General features: G+C 37.1%; 1 pseudogene; it reads right to left on the minus strand.

The window, feature by feature from the left end:
• Positions 1-10,529: 10,529 nt before the first annotated feature.
• On the minus strand, positions 10,530-10,907 carry LOC102875849 (annotated as a pseudogene).
• Between the last annotated feature and the right edge of the window lie 3,290 nt (positions 10,908-14,197).

Raw genomic sequence — 14,197 nt, forward strand, 5'->3', positions numbered from 1 at the left:
ATGATAAAGATGACGCAGGATAAGACAGATTTCAGGTCTATTTTTCTGGGGATGCTACTGTTGTTGTTGATTGCCTTCGAGTTGAGCACCACTCATAACGACCTTATGAACAAACAGCCTGAAGCCCCTTTACAACTATTGACACTTATCAAAGTTCATAGAGTTTCTGGAGGCATGTTATTTAGGAAGTGGATGCCATTCCTGCTTCCAGAACCTATCATAGTATGTTATCTTGTTATGTGCCATTGAGTAGTCTGCAATGTATAGCAACCCTATGTACAACAGCTCTCATGATGTCCCTCTCCAAGAACGGATTTCTCCTGACCACATTCCCAAAGTAAGTGAAGCACAGCTTCAAAATCCTATCCTCCAAGCAGAGACTTGGATTCACCCTCTGAAGACAGACCAATCTTTTCTCTTGGCCATCCATGGGATGTTCAAGACTCTTCTCTAGCAGCACAACTCAAAGGCATCTGTTCTTCTGTCATCATTAGTCATTGTCCAACTCCCTGAAGCATAACAATTAATTGAGAAGACCATGGCCTGGATTAAGTGTACCTTTTTATCTAGGCTGACATTGCTCTTCAGCACTCTGGAGAGGCTGATGACAGCAGTATCACCAACATGGCATCAGATCTAGAAGAGACATCTCCAGACGTTTGAATTATCACATTGTGTCAGAAATGTAATAGAGACAGTATGAAGTCACAGAACTTAGCAGAAGCTCTGTGGCCAGAAACTTCCCTCAGTACAGTCTCAAACAAAATTCTTTCCCTGAAGTTGGTACATGGGATTTGGACTTACATCTTCCTAAACAAGAGATGGACAACAGTGTGAGAAACCAGTAGCTATGCAAGGCATCACAGAAGTGACTCGTGATCATATTGAGAGGGTACTTACCACCGCGTTCACTAGCACCACCAAAACCAATGTTATGTAAAAGGAAAAAAAAAACCCACAAAATTTTAAATAGGGCAGGAAGTAATATAGTTACTTCAAATATTTACAACTAAAAAACCAAAATCACAGGATACTGGGAAATTAATAACACTTTTGGAATACACTGACTTTCCTCTGCAAGATCTATTTTATGCTCACCGTAGTTTAGCAGGCAGGCATTTATTTTGGTGATGTCGACCCATCTCCAATTTCTGATTCTGGTATTGACTAGTTCAAGGTCCTCAGCTAAGATCCAGCCTTACACATTTATTCACCTAAGATGGTCAAGGCCTGGAAATATAATTCAATGTTGCTTCTGTTTTCTTTCAAATGTGTGTGTGTGTGTGTGTGTGTGATACTGGTTTAGTTACAAAGCTTGTATGCATTGTTTTTCCACACTGCATCTTTCTCATTTCCTTTACTCACCCCTTCCTCTACCCATCAAACTCTGTGACCCTATGATTACCCCTCTTGCCCATCCTCACCTCTCGGCTTCCACTTTCCCCTCCTTGGATTCTCACACATGTTTTTATAGTTCTCTTTCTATTTCTTCAATAATGGTCTTACACTGTATCTGCCCATGTGGGACTGAGTTAGTTCACTTAGCATAATGCTCTCCAGTCCCTCCCAAATTAGGTAGTGATTTTCAAAATCATTGCTCCTGCATGCTGTGTGGCATTCCATGGTGTAAATGTACCATAATTTCTCAATACATTCGATTGTGGTTGGACATTTGGGCTGTTTCCATGGTCTTGCAATGGTGAACAATACTACTCCAAACATTTGTGTACAAATCTCCATTTATGCCTCAGTTCTAACTTTCTTGGGGTGTTTTCTGAGCTGGGTCATATGGCATTTGCGTGGGTACAGAATTAAATCTCTTGCAAAGTTTCCTTCCTTGAGTACAAAACTGATAAATAGTTAAGCTTAAAGCAAATGGATGAAAAAGAAATTAATCTTGTGCTTGATCAAACATACTTGGCATTTACTAAGTCTCCAAAAACTGCTGTTGGTTTTTTCAGCTGGTTTGAGGTGGAATTTCTGTTACTTACCACAAAAAGTAGCATAAATTATTACATGAGTAGAAAGCTTGTGTTCAGAAAGTATTCTGTTTCCTTATTTGAACTTTGCTGTTGAGTAAAATTCAACAGGTAGACTTTGTTTCCATCCTAGAGTTGTTTGAATTTAAATGATTACAGACAAAATTAAATAGCCTGCAACAATTCAAATGTTCATTCTCATGGAGTAATATTTTAGCATGAAAGATCTCTTTTCAAAGAGATGTAACTAAAAAATCTAGAAGAAAAGTCTTGTTACATAGGCAAAGGCTAATAGTAATAATTGTGGTGGTTGTTGTTAATTGCCATCAAGTTGAGCATGACTCACATTGACCCTATGAACAAAAGGCCTGAAGGCTTTCTATAACTACTGTCATTGATCAAAGTTCATAGAGTTTCCAGAGGCATGTTCTTTAGGAAGTGGATGCCACTCGTAGTAGACACCATTTATTAGGCACATACTTCATACTAAACTCTTCATATGTAACAGATTGCTATTACAACTTTTATCAATTGTGTAAGGTCAGCTTTAATATTGTTTCATAGTTGGAAGCATTGAAACTCAGGATATTTCCATAATGGGTCATAATTGGTCAATAGGTAAAATCTTATGAATAAAGACTGGAAGATTTTGGATCAAAACACACATTTTCTCTTTCATAAACCTACCTTAACAAACATTGTATCTGTAATGCTTAAGAGAAAAGCAAGCAACAAATGCTGGCGAAGTAGCGGAGAAACTGGAACCCTTGTTCAATGTTGGGCGGAGTGGAAAAGGGTGCCACCACTATGGAAGACAGTATGACACTTTCTCAAGAAGTTGAAAGTGGAAATACCATTTGACCCAGCAATTCCACTACTGGAAATATACCCCAAAGAGACTATAACTGCCACCCAAGCAGATACATGCTCATTCATGTTTATCTCAGCTTTGTTCGCAACAGCAAAGAGTTGGAAACAACCTAAGTGCTCATCAACAAATGAATGGATAGAGAAGCTGTGGTATATTCACACAATGGAATACTATGCTGCATTGAAAAACAAGGAACTCATGAAATATTATTCAAATTGGGTGACCCTGGAGGACATTATGCTGAGTGAAATATGTCAGTCACAAAAGGACAAATACTGCATAGTGCCACTGTTGTAAAATGGGACTGACATCAGGGTTGGGAGGAGACTGAGAAAGAATGTATAATGTATACCAGATTGAAACAGATGAGGGAGAAAACTGTTTAAAAGCGATATGTGATTAGGAATTATTGTCATGACAGGAGTCCAGAACAAAAGGCTGTCTAGAGGAGTGAACCTGAGGGGAGGGATTGTACAACAATGAAAGAATTTTTCTTTTACTTTTCAAAGAGAAGAGTAAACTGTGGGGGGCAGATAAGGGAAGTGTAACAATGAATGAATGGAAATCTAAAGTCTCTATAAATTTTCATTAAAATTAATAAAAATAATAAAATATTTTAGAAAATAAAAGACAAAATTATTTTTAAAAAAAGATACTGTATTAGGGATTGAGAGCTACATATGAGCATTTGAATATATTTCTAAGGACCCAAAAATTCCTGTAAAGAGTTTCACATAGATAAAAACAAAAAATTATACATGAAAGGTCCTTGATCAAATATTTTTGTTGTTGTTATATGCTGTGGAGTCACTTGCAACTCATAGCAACTCTATGGACCAGAGCTCTAAACCCTGCACTATCCTATGTCAACCTCACTGTCTCTGACACATCTACTCCCATTACTCCAATCACTGAATCAATCCATCTCATCAAGGGCCTTCCTCTCTTGCGCTGTCCCTCCACTCTCCCAAACATGGTGTCCCTCTCCAAGAAGTGGTCCCTCCTTGCAACATTCCCAAAGTATATGAGAAAAAGCCTCAGAATCCTTTCCTGCAAGGAGCAGCCAGGTTTCATCCTCTCCAGGACGAAGCTGTTTGTTTTCTGTCCATGGTATAGTCAACACTCTTCTCCAGCACCACAGCTCAAAGGCAACTCTCTTTCTATCATCTCTAGTCACTGATTAGTTCTCTGACACACAATTCGCTATTGTAAAGACTATGGCCTGGATCAGGCACACCTTAGTCTCCAGACTGATGCCATTGCTCCTAGATACTCTTGAGAAGTCCCTGACAGCTGACTTTCCCAATGCAATTCATCTCTTGATTTCCTGGATGCTGGTAACAAGAGTGTTGATTGTGGAACCAAGCAAATATAATGAATTCTAATTCTGTAAGAATAGTCTGATCTATCTATCTCTCTATCTATCATCTATGTATGTATGTATGTATGTATGTATGTATCTTTCTATCCATTTCAGGAGTGTTATCCACTTCATAAACAACATGCCTCTGGAAATTCTTTGAACTTTGATAATTGTCAATAGTTGTAGAGGGGCTTCAGGTCTTTTTCTCTTAGGGTCACTATGAGTCATGCTCAATTTGAAAGCAATCAAGAAGATATTATATACTACACACACACACACACACACACACACACAGAAGTGTGCCTAATCCAGGTCATGGTCTTCTCAAATACTTGTTATGCTTCAGAGATTTGGTCAATTCGACAATGACTAAGGATGACAGAAGAGGAAGATGCCTTCAAGTTGTGCTGGAGAAGAGTCTTGAACATACCATGTACTGCCAACAAAACAAATCGGTCTGTCTTAAATGTCTTGGAGAGGGTGAAAGCAAGTCTCTGCTTGGAGGCTAGGATTTTGAAGCTCTGCTTCACTTACTTTGGGGACTTGGCCAACAGAGCTTGGTCCTTGGAGAAGAATATCATGCTTGGAAGGGTGCACAGACAGCGCGGAAGACCACCCCAGATGAGATGGATTGATACAGTAACTGGGGCAATGGGGGTTGGTCTGTTGGAATTAGTGAGACTGGATCAGGACAGGGAAGGGTTCAGAGGTCTGTACATAAGGTCACACTATACATTGCTGGTGTCTCAACAGCACATAACAACAACATGCTTCCAGGTTTGAAAGCAGGAGTAGTATCCACTTCCTATACAACATGCCTCCAGAAACTGTGAACTTTAATAAATGTAGATAGTTGCAGAAAGGCTTCAAGCCTTTTGTTTCTAGGGTTGCTATGAGTCATGCTCGACTTGAAGGTAATCATTCAATAACAACAAAAACAACAGCCAAATGTATGTGTTTATATTTGAGTTCAGTCTTGAAGATCATCAACACTGCAGTAGAAGCAATGTAATGATGACAGTTTTGGCTGCAGAACATTGAGGACAATATATTTATGTGAGACAGCATTCTTCAGGACATGTAGAAGAGGATGTAATGATTCAATATGGTCTTCAGAGAAACATGATAGAAATTGTGGGTAGGAATAAGGATCGTGACTAGATTTTTTAAGATCATAGAGATTACAAACTAAAGACTTGTGAACTGCAGTTCCTATTGTTTAGCATGGTAATCTATGTTTTTGGGTTTTTAAAAAAAAATTGATTTTATTAATTTTAATGAATATTTACAGAGATTTTGGATTTCCATCCATTAATTGTTGCACTTTTCTCCCTGTTCCCCCTCCACCCCCGAGTTTGTTCCTCTCTTTGAAAAGTAAAGGAAAATTCTTTCATTGGTATACAATCCCCCCGCACCCCGGACTCCAACACCGCAACGAGTACGCTCCACTATGCAACCTTAATTCTGGACTCTCGTAATAACCATAATACCCTATCATATATCACTTTTAAATGGTTCTCTCCCTCATCTATTTCAATGCAGTACACATAATATATACATTTTTTTCTCAGTCTTAGCTCAACCCTTATGTCAGTCCCATTCTAAAACAGTGGCACCATGCAGCTTTTGTCCTTTTGTGACTGACATATTTCACTCAGTATAATGTCCTCTAGGGTCACCCATTTTGAATAATATTGCATGAGTTCCTTGTTTTTCAATACAGCATCGTATTACATTGTGTGAATATATCACAGCTTCTCGTTTGTTGATGGGCCCTTGGGTTGTTTCCAGCTCCTTGCTATTGTGAGCAAAGCCACGATAAACATAGGTGTGCATGTATCTGCTTGGATGTCAGTTATGGTTTCTTTAGGGTATATTCACAGTAGTGGAATTCCTGGATAAAATGGTATCTCTTTATGCAACTTTTTGAGAAAGTGCCACACCACTTTCCATAGTGGTTGCACCATTTTACACTTCCACCAACAGTGAATAAGGTTTCTGGTTTCTCCACAACCTTGCCAGCAATTGTTGCTTGCTCTTCTGTTAAATTTCGCTATTCTTACTGAGGTGAGATGATATCTTATAGGTTTTTTTTTTTATTTGCATCTCTCTTAGAGCTAGGGATTTTGAGCATTTCCTCATATGCTTTTTGGCCATCTGAATGTCTTCTTTGGTGAAGTGTTTGTTCATATCCTGTGCCCATTTTTCAACTGGATTATTCACCTTTATCTTGTTGTGGCGCTCAAGTGTTTTATAAATTCTAGATAAGTTCCTTATCTGACATGTCATTACCAAATACTTTTTCCCAGCCTGTGCCTTCCTTTTTAACCCTGTTAGAGAAATTTTTGGATGTGTATAGGGATTTGATTCTTAGATGGTCACATTCATCTATTTTTTTCTTCTCCCGGTTGTAGATTTTTCAAGATACCTGGAAGACTGTTTATGTTGTGTATTAGGACTACTAGAGTTCTTCCAAGCTTTTCTTTAATGAAGTTTATAGTTCTTGGTTTTAGTTGTAGGTCCATGATCCACCTTGAGTAGGTTTTTGTATATGGAGTTAGGTGTGGATCTTGCTTGAGTCTTCTGCAGATATTTTTCCAATTTTGTCAACACCATTTATTTAAAAGGCTGTTCTTTCACCACTTAATTGATTTAATTTCCTTATCAAAAATCAGTTGACCATAGGTAGATGTGCTGATTTTCGGGTTCTCAATTCTATTCCATTGATCCATGTGCCCGTCATTATACCAGTACCATGCTGTCTTTACCACCATGGTAGTACAGTAGGATTTGTAATCAGGGAGTGAGATGCCTCCTACTTTTTAATATTTTTAAGGAGTGCTTTGCTTATTTGGGGCCTCTTTCCATTCCAAATTAAACTGGAGATTACCTTTTCCATCTAGTTGAAGAAGGGGATTCGTATTTGTATTGGGATTGCACTGAATGTGTAAATTGCTTTTGGTACTATTGCCATTTTCACAATATTGAGTCTTCCTTTCCATGAGCAAGGGATATTCTTCCACTTCTCCAGGTCTCTTTTTGTTTCTTGTAGTAATTTTGTAAACTTCTTTGAATAGTTCCTTTGTATTTCTAGTTAGATACTCCCAAGTATTTAGTCTTGTAATTCATTATCGTGAAAGGTATTGTTTTTCTTAGCTCTGTATTCTCTTTGTTACTATAGAGAAATCCAACTGATTTTTGTATGTTGATCTTGTATCCTGTTACTTTGCTGAATTGGTCAACTACGTCCAATAGTTTTCTTGCTGAGTCTTTAGGGTTTTCTAGGTATAGTATCATATCATCTGCATAGAGAGATAATTTTACCTTCTCTTTGCCAATTTGGAAAACACTCAACAAAATAGGATAAGAGGGGAATTTCTTCAACATAGTAAAAAGCATTTATGCAAACCTGAGAACCAACTTGTTCTCAATGGAGAGAAATTAAAGGCATTCCCTTTAAGAACAGGAACGAGGCAAGAATGCCCTTATCACCTCTTTTATTCAATATTGTATTAGAAGTATTAGCGAGAGCAATAGACAAGAGAAGTAACTGTTTTTAAAAGGCTTGAATAATCATAATTTTGTTCCATGATCTTCGGCTTCTCATAGTCTCTACCAGTTTCTGTCTTACACAATTCAGCCTCATTCATCCACAGTTAAGTATACTTATTTGTGTCTGATAAGAATCTTGAACAAAAGATTCTGAACGTTATTTTCCAAAATGATGCTTTGTAACATGGAAACCACAAGATATCATTGCTTTTCCATAAGTTCTGTGATGATATATATGAAGGAGACAGGTTTGTAGAATAAAGACAGATTAAAGAGACTAGTTGAGGTATCTATAGGAGAGTATGAGGTTCTTTTTTTAAAAAAAATACCTTTAATTAGAAAAACAGCGGAAAGGTTGAAAAATATGACTAATTTCAAAATATGCATAAAATGAATGAAAGAGATGACTCTCATTTAGAAATGCTCAAAAGAGAAAGAAGAAAGATTCATGTGAACAAACACTACAAAAACTAAATAATAATAATATCTTTCATGGATTGCAAAGGTATTATGTGCCTCTCATAAAAAAGACAACAAAAATAAATAAATGAACTGAATGTGTTAATTTAGTAGGAGACTTTGTAAAATTTAGAGCTAAAAATGACCATTACAAATAGTTTCTGATCTCTTAATTCCAAGTCTGACATTCAGGTTTGAAAAAAAAATTCTTTTCGTTTTCTTTTAATTATGCATATTTTCTATTAAATTTTTAATACAAAACCATAAGAAGTCCTCAGTCAACAAGACCTGATTCCAGCTTTACCACAAATATGGCTACTTAAAACTGAGACTTGGTATATTTTAGGTAGGAATATTAATTTGGTGGTTGTTTAGCTGAGTTATATACCATATTTTTTCACATCACATTTTATACTATTTTTGACCTATAAAGAAATCTCTGCCAAAATATATGCCTGTAAGTCCTTGTCTAAGCATTTGGTCACAGGAGATTAAGAGTGAATACCACATAAGAGTAGGGTTATGTGAAGGCTGGAGTATGTTTTCATCCCTTGCCAACACAAAGAGAATAAAAAAACAATTGCACTGAACTTGGCACAATGATGCTTGGCCTTAGTTGTTGCTGCACAACATGTGGTGTTATTTAAGACTTAATATAGACTCTTGGAAACATATGGTCAACTAATCTGATTATATTTATCTTGAGAGTCATGGAGACACGATAATTCTTTATATGAGTGGGTAAAGTTTCCCTATAATATAGTAGATGTTCCCACAATCAAATCCTGTGGAAAAGACCAGTTATGTAGTATACATTAAGGTAGTTTTCAGACAAACTAAAGGAAAATAATATATTTTCTAGAATTTATAGATGCACAGTGATGTATAATAAAAAAAGAAATGTGGTTTAAATAATTCTAAGAGAGGAATTGAGTTGGTGTCTGTCAAAGAAGGTTGACCAGAAGCTGTACAGGTACGAGGTAATTCTGTGAAAACTTGTATTTTGGGCTTATTTCTGGGTAAAATAAAACACGAAAGTAGGAAATGCTCATCTTTGTTTAAAGAGAACCTTGCCTTCTTGTTGCACTTTCATTTAATCTTTAAAATCTTGGTCAAAGACACAGAATTTTTTTACTGTGACATGAAGAACTAAATAATCTTTAGAATTAGTCACAGAATGAGCACTTTGGGAGATCTAAGAAGAGGAAGTTATGTCTAATGAACAATTTGTCTTCTGAGAATCCATCAAAAGAAGCAATGCCTAGATGAAGATTTGTTGAGAAGAAATGGAGACCTTTTTTTCCAAAACACGTATGCCTATATTGTTTATCAATGCTTAACCTGAATAAAGAAGACAGAAGAAGAACTGATGCTCTTGAGTTTTTTGGAAAAGAGTCCTGAATATCCCATGGAATACCAAAAGAACTATCTTGGAGGAACTGCAAGCAGATTCTTAAAATTTCTCATCAACTTTGAGCATGTTGTCAGGAGAGTCAGATCTTAGAAAAGGAAATTATGTCAGTTTGAATGTTTTCCATTTTAGAAGACAATTATGTTTATCTTCTTTGGCTTCTTTTGTTGTTCAGTGCCATCAAGTCAACCACAACTCACAGCCCTCAATAAAGAATAGATCAGAACCTTATCCCATACTGCACCATCTCCACAATCTCAAACATATCCAAGTCCATTTTTGCAATCACTAGGTCAGTTCATTTTTTTTTTACCAGTCCTCAGTATCTCCCAGCGTAATGTCTATTTCCAAGGATTGGCCTCTCCTAACAAGATGTTTAAATTATATGAGATGAAGTTTCACCATCTTTGCCTCTAAGTACTACCTTTGTTACATTTCCTTCAAGACAGATTTGTTTGTTCTTTTGATTTCACGTGGTATATTTAGTGCTCAATGACAACACCACAATTCACAGATCTTGATTATTCTTTGACGCTCCTTATTCTGGGCCATCTGGTGCCTAGAGGTAAGAAACTGTGCTGCACTTTTGAAGACTCATGGTCTGAATCCACCAGCTGCTCCACCGTAGAAGGACAGATAGTTTCCTATGTGATTAACTGCCTCTGAAAACCTCCTGGAGGGTCAGCTAAGGGTCACTTTCGACTTGATGTTACACAACAACAACATCTTACTCACTATTAAATTTTTAAATGCACACAAAAAAATGAAAATTCCTTGGTTTGAGTCAAACACCTTAGTTTTTAAAGTAATATTCTTACTGTTTCTCCTTTTATTTTTTTTTTTTTGGTTGAGTCAAATTTTATTTTTTAGAATGTACAGATTGGTTGAACCTGTTTATGCATCTTCTCCAGCAGCTGGGGCATCGCCACCTTTGGTGTTTCTTGTGTAAATCACTTGAGCTCTGTGTTTTGAAACCAGCTTGATAAGCCCTTTACTTAGCAGCTCCTGAAGGGCTGCCCTGGCCAGGGAACCCCGAATCTTCAGTCTCTCTGAGACAACAGCTGGGGTTATAAGCTTATAGTTGGGAACTTCTTTACAAAGTTTGTCATATGTGGCTTTGTCAAACAAGACCAGGTTATTGAGCTTGTCCCGAACTTTGCCTTTGGACCACTTCTTCTTCTTGGCCTTGCCCCCAGATTTGTTTACTGGGTCTTGTTCCTTCTTGGCCGACTTCCCGGCGTCTTTCTTCTTCTTGTCGTCCTTGGGCGGCATCGCGAAGCTCGGAGAGGAGCTACCACAAGTGCAGCCTTTTAAAAGATTCTTAACAGCAGATTTTCCCAGTGTAATATGTATTTGATTTCTTGATTGCTGCTACAATGGGCTTTGTTTGTAAGTGGAAGTTAAAATAATCTTTTTTGACAACTTCAGTACTCTCTCTATCTACCATGATGTTGCTTATTGGTTCAGTGATGAGTATTTTTGTTTTCTTGATGTTGAAATACAAATGTATTTGTCTGTGTATATCACAATAAATTACGGATAACATTAAGACTGGAAATTGCAGAACACTTAACTGTGCCCATGAAAAGTAACTAGACATAGATTCAATAAGAAGTTGTCTGAACAAAACAAGAGAATAAAGAATGTTTTTAAATCAGAAAAGGTGTGTGTCAACATTATATAATTTCTCCATATCTGTTCAGTCTATACCGTGAACAAATAGTTTGAAAATCTGAACTATATAAAGAAGAACATGGGATCAAGATTGTGAAAGACTTACCAACAAGCTGCAATATGCAGAAGTAACACAAGTTCATGTAAAACCCATACTTGGTCCAGAAAGCAGTGCTAAGAACAGAACATGCTTCATAGTTCAAATTTGGGAAAGGAGTACATTAGGAATGTGTCTTGTCCCCATACCTCCTTTTCAATCTATATGTGGGATCATTTGGGGGCCTGATTTTCAAGAGGAGGAATGTGGCATCAGCATTGGAGGAAAACTCATCAATGATCTGCGTTATTTAGATGGCACCTTCCTTGCTGAAAATGAGGAGAGCCTGAAGCTTTTGAAACAGAAGGTCAAAGACTTCAGAGTTCAATATGGATTGAAGTTCAACATCAAGAAAACAAAGATTCTCACCACTGGACCAGTTGAAGCACCTTGATAGACGGAGAGGAGATTGCTAACAATTTCAGCTTGCTTGTTGGTTCCACAATAAACATTGTTGATGCCGGCAGTCAGAAAATCAAAAGACAAATTGCATTGAGAAAATATGCTGTCAGGGATCTCTTCAGAGTATTGAAAAGCAGCAATATCAGCTTGGAGATTAAGGTGCTCCTGATGCAGGTCATGGTCTTTGCTATTACTTGCTATGCATCAAAGAGCTGAATGATAGAAGAAAAATTGATGACTGAGTCGTATTGGAGAAGAGTTGAACATTCCATGGGTTGCCACAAGAATAATCAGATCTCTCCTGGAGAAAGTGAAGTCAAGGGCAAAGATTTTGAAGCTCTGTGTCACATGCTTTGGGCAGGTAGCCAGGAGGAATCAGTCCTTGAAGAAGGACATAATACTTGAAAGGGTGGAGGCACAACAAAGGAGAGCAAGACCCTGGATGAGACAGGTTGACACAGTTACTGGGGTAATGAGACTAGATGTGTCAAAGATAGTGAGACTGGTGCAGGATAGAACAGGATTCAGAGCTATTGTACATAGGGTCTCTATGAGTCACAGTTGATGCGAGGACCCGTAACAACAACCCAACGATTCAAACTCACAGTAGGTAATCAGGACAAAAGCTAGTAATCCCTTTCCAAGCGATTTACAGCCTTTGGAAAAACTGCTGGAGAGTCAGCTATGAGTCGGTTCTGACTCAACAGTCATGAGTGAGTTTTGCACAGGAACAACCAGGTGTTAGAGACTGTGGACAGTTCTACTGTCAACCCAAAAACTGCACTTCTCTGACTGTACCTCCATTTCCATGCCTCTACAAATTGGTAGGAAAAAGATGGGCAATGTCTTCCTGTTAAGAATTACAGCCATATAAACCAATAAATAGTCACTCTAGCTGAGAATCAACTCCATGACAACGACTTTTTTGTGTTAGAGTTTTTCACTACATGACTAATGAAAACAAATATAAAATACAAAATTGTGAATGTATATTATTTTTAAAATAATGCATAAAATATAATTAATCATGACAACAGATAAAGAAGGAAAAGTAGTGCAAGAATATAGTTTTTGCACATTATTGGAATTAAGTAAGTATGGTATTTATGTAAACTAGTTATGAATGTAAGATTTTAAATTTAATTTTTATAGTAGCTTGTTGCTCTCAAGTAATGTTCAACTTACGGTAACCTCATTCCTTGTACATTCACAGTAGTTAGATCACTGGGCCTTTCTTCCAAGGCAGCTCTGGGAAGACTCAAGTCTTTCATTGAACATTCAGTATCTTTAATCAAATTGATCATGGTAAGCATGAATAAACTATTTTTAAAGCATACAAAAAAGATAAGGAAAATTCATAAAAACATTGTTTGCTATTTGCTGGCTTTGATTCTCTCTTCCATTTTAGTTTTTATTGTGTTTTTTTGTTTGTTTGTTTTCTTTTGTTTTTTGGGTTTTTTGTTTGTTTGTTTGTTTTTATTCATTACCTGTTCCTTGCTAGTCAATGAGATTATTACATGCACCATTTTAAGAATTGGCTTTATTTTTATAATCCCAAGAATTCAGAGTATTTTCAAGGGATGATGAAGGCAGACTGTGTTATGTGTTTCATTGCCAATTGAAATGCCATCAGTTCCAATCCACCAGTTGCCTCACTGGAAAGATGGACAGTCTCCTCCTGTAAAGATTTACAACCTCAGAAACCCACCAGTGGAGGGTCACCATTAGGCAAAATTGACTTGATGGCAGTGGAGTTGTTTGTTTTCTGAGCTCCCAAAGTTCAATTATAACCATAGTCTCAACATGATTTGATCTACTCTGTGATTGCCTGAGAAATAAAACATGACATTGAAAGAGAAGGGCAGTCACTTCGGAAGCTAATCTTCGAAATATTAATTAGAGTTCTCAAATGTGAGCTCTCATTGCAGGCTCCGGACTCCTCCCTAGAACAAAATTATCCTGAACATCCTTTAGAGTTCATCTTCCCCTGAAGAGGAAGGAGAGTGTGTCAGCAATGAAAATGTTCCTTAGTGTTCACATCCAGAATAATAAAAGCAGGGCTTAAAAAGAAACAAAACAAAACACAACAACACGAATAACCACAAACACTTGTTCATGGCAAACACTTTCACTAAATATAACTGTTGATGTTTGAAGAAAATGGACAAAAATCATTATATTGTTGTTCTTGTTAGGTGCTGCTGAGTTGACTATGATTCACAGTGACCCAGTGAACAGCTACTTTGACTCTTGTCATATCTTATGCCATCCTCATCATCCCTTCTATATTTAAGCCCATTTTTACAGTCATTGTACAAATCCACCTCATTGAGAATCTTCCTCTTCTTCACTGACTCTCCATCTTTCCAACCATAATTTATTTTTACAA

The sequence above is a fragment of the Elephantulus edwardii genome, unplaced genomic scaffold (assembly GCF_000299155.1).
Source record: "Elephantulus edwardii isolate Elephantulus edwardi_28Jun2011 unplaced genomic scaffold, EleEdw1.0 scaffold00158, whole genome shotgun sequence".
Lineage (NCBI taxonomy): Eukaryota > Metazoa > Chordata > Mammalia > Macroscelidea > Macroscelididae > Elephantulus > Elephantulus edwardii.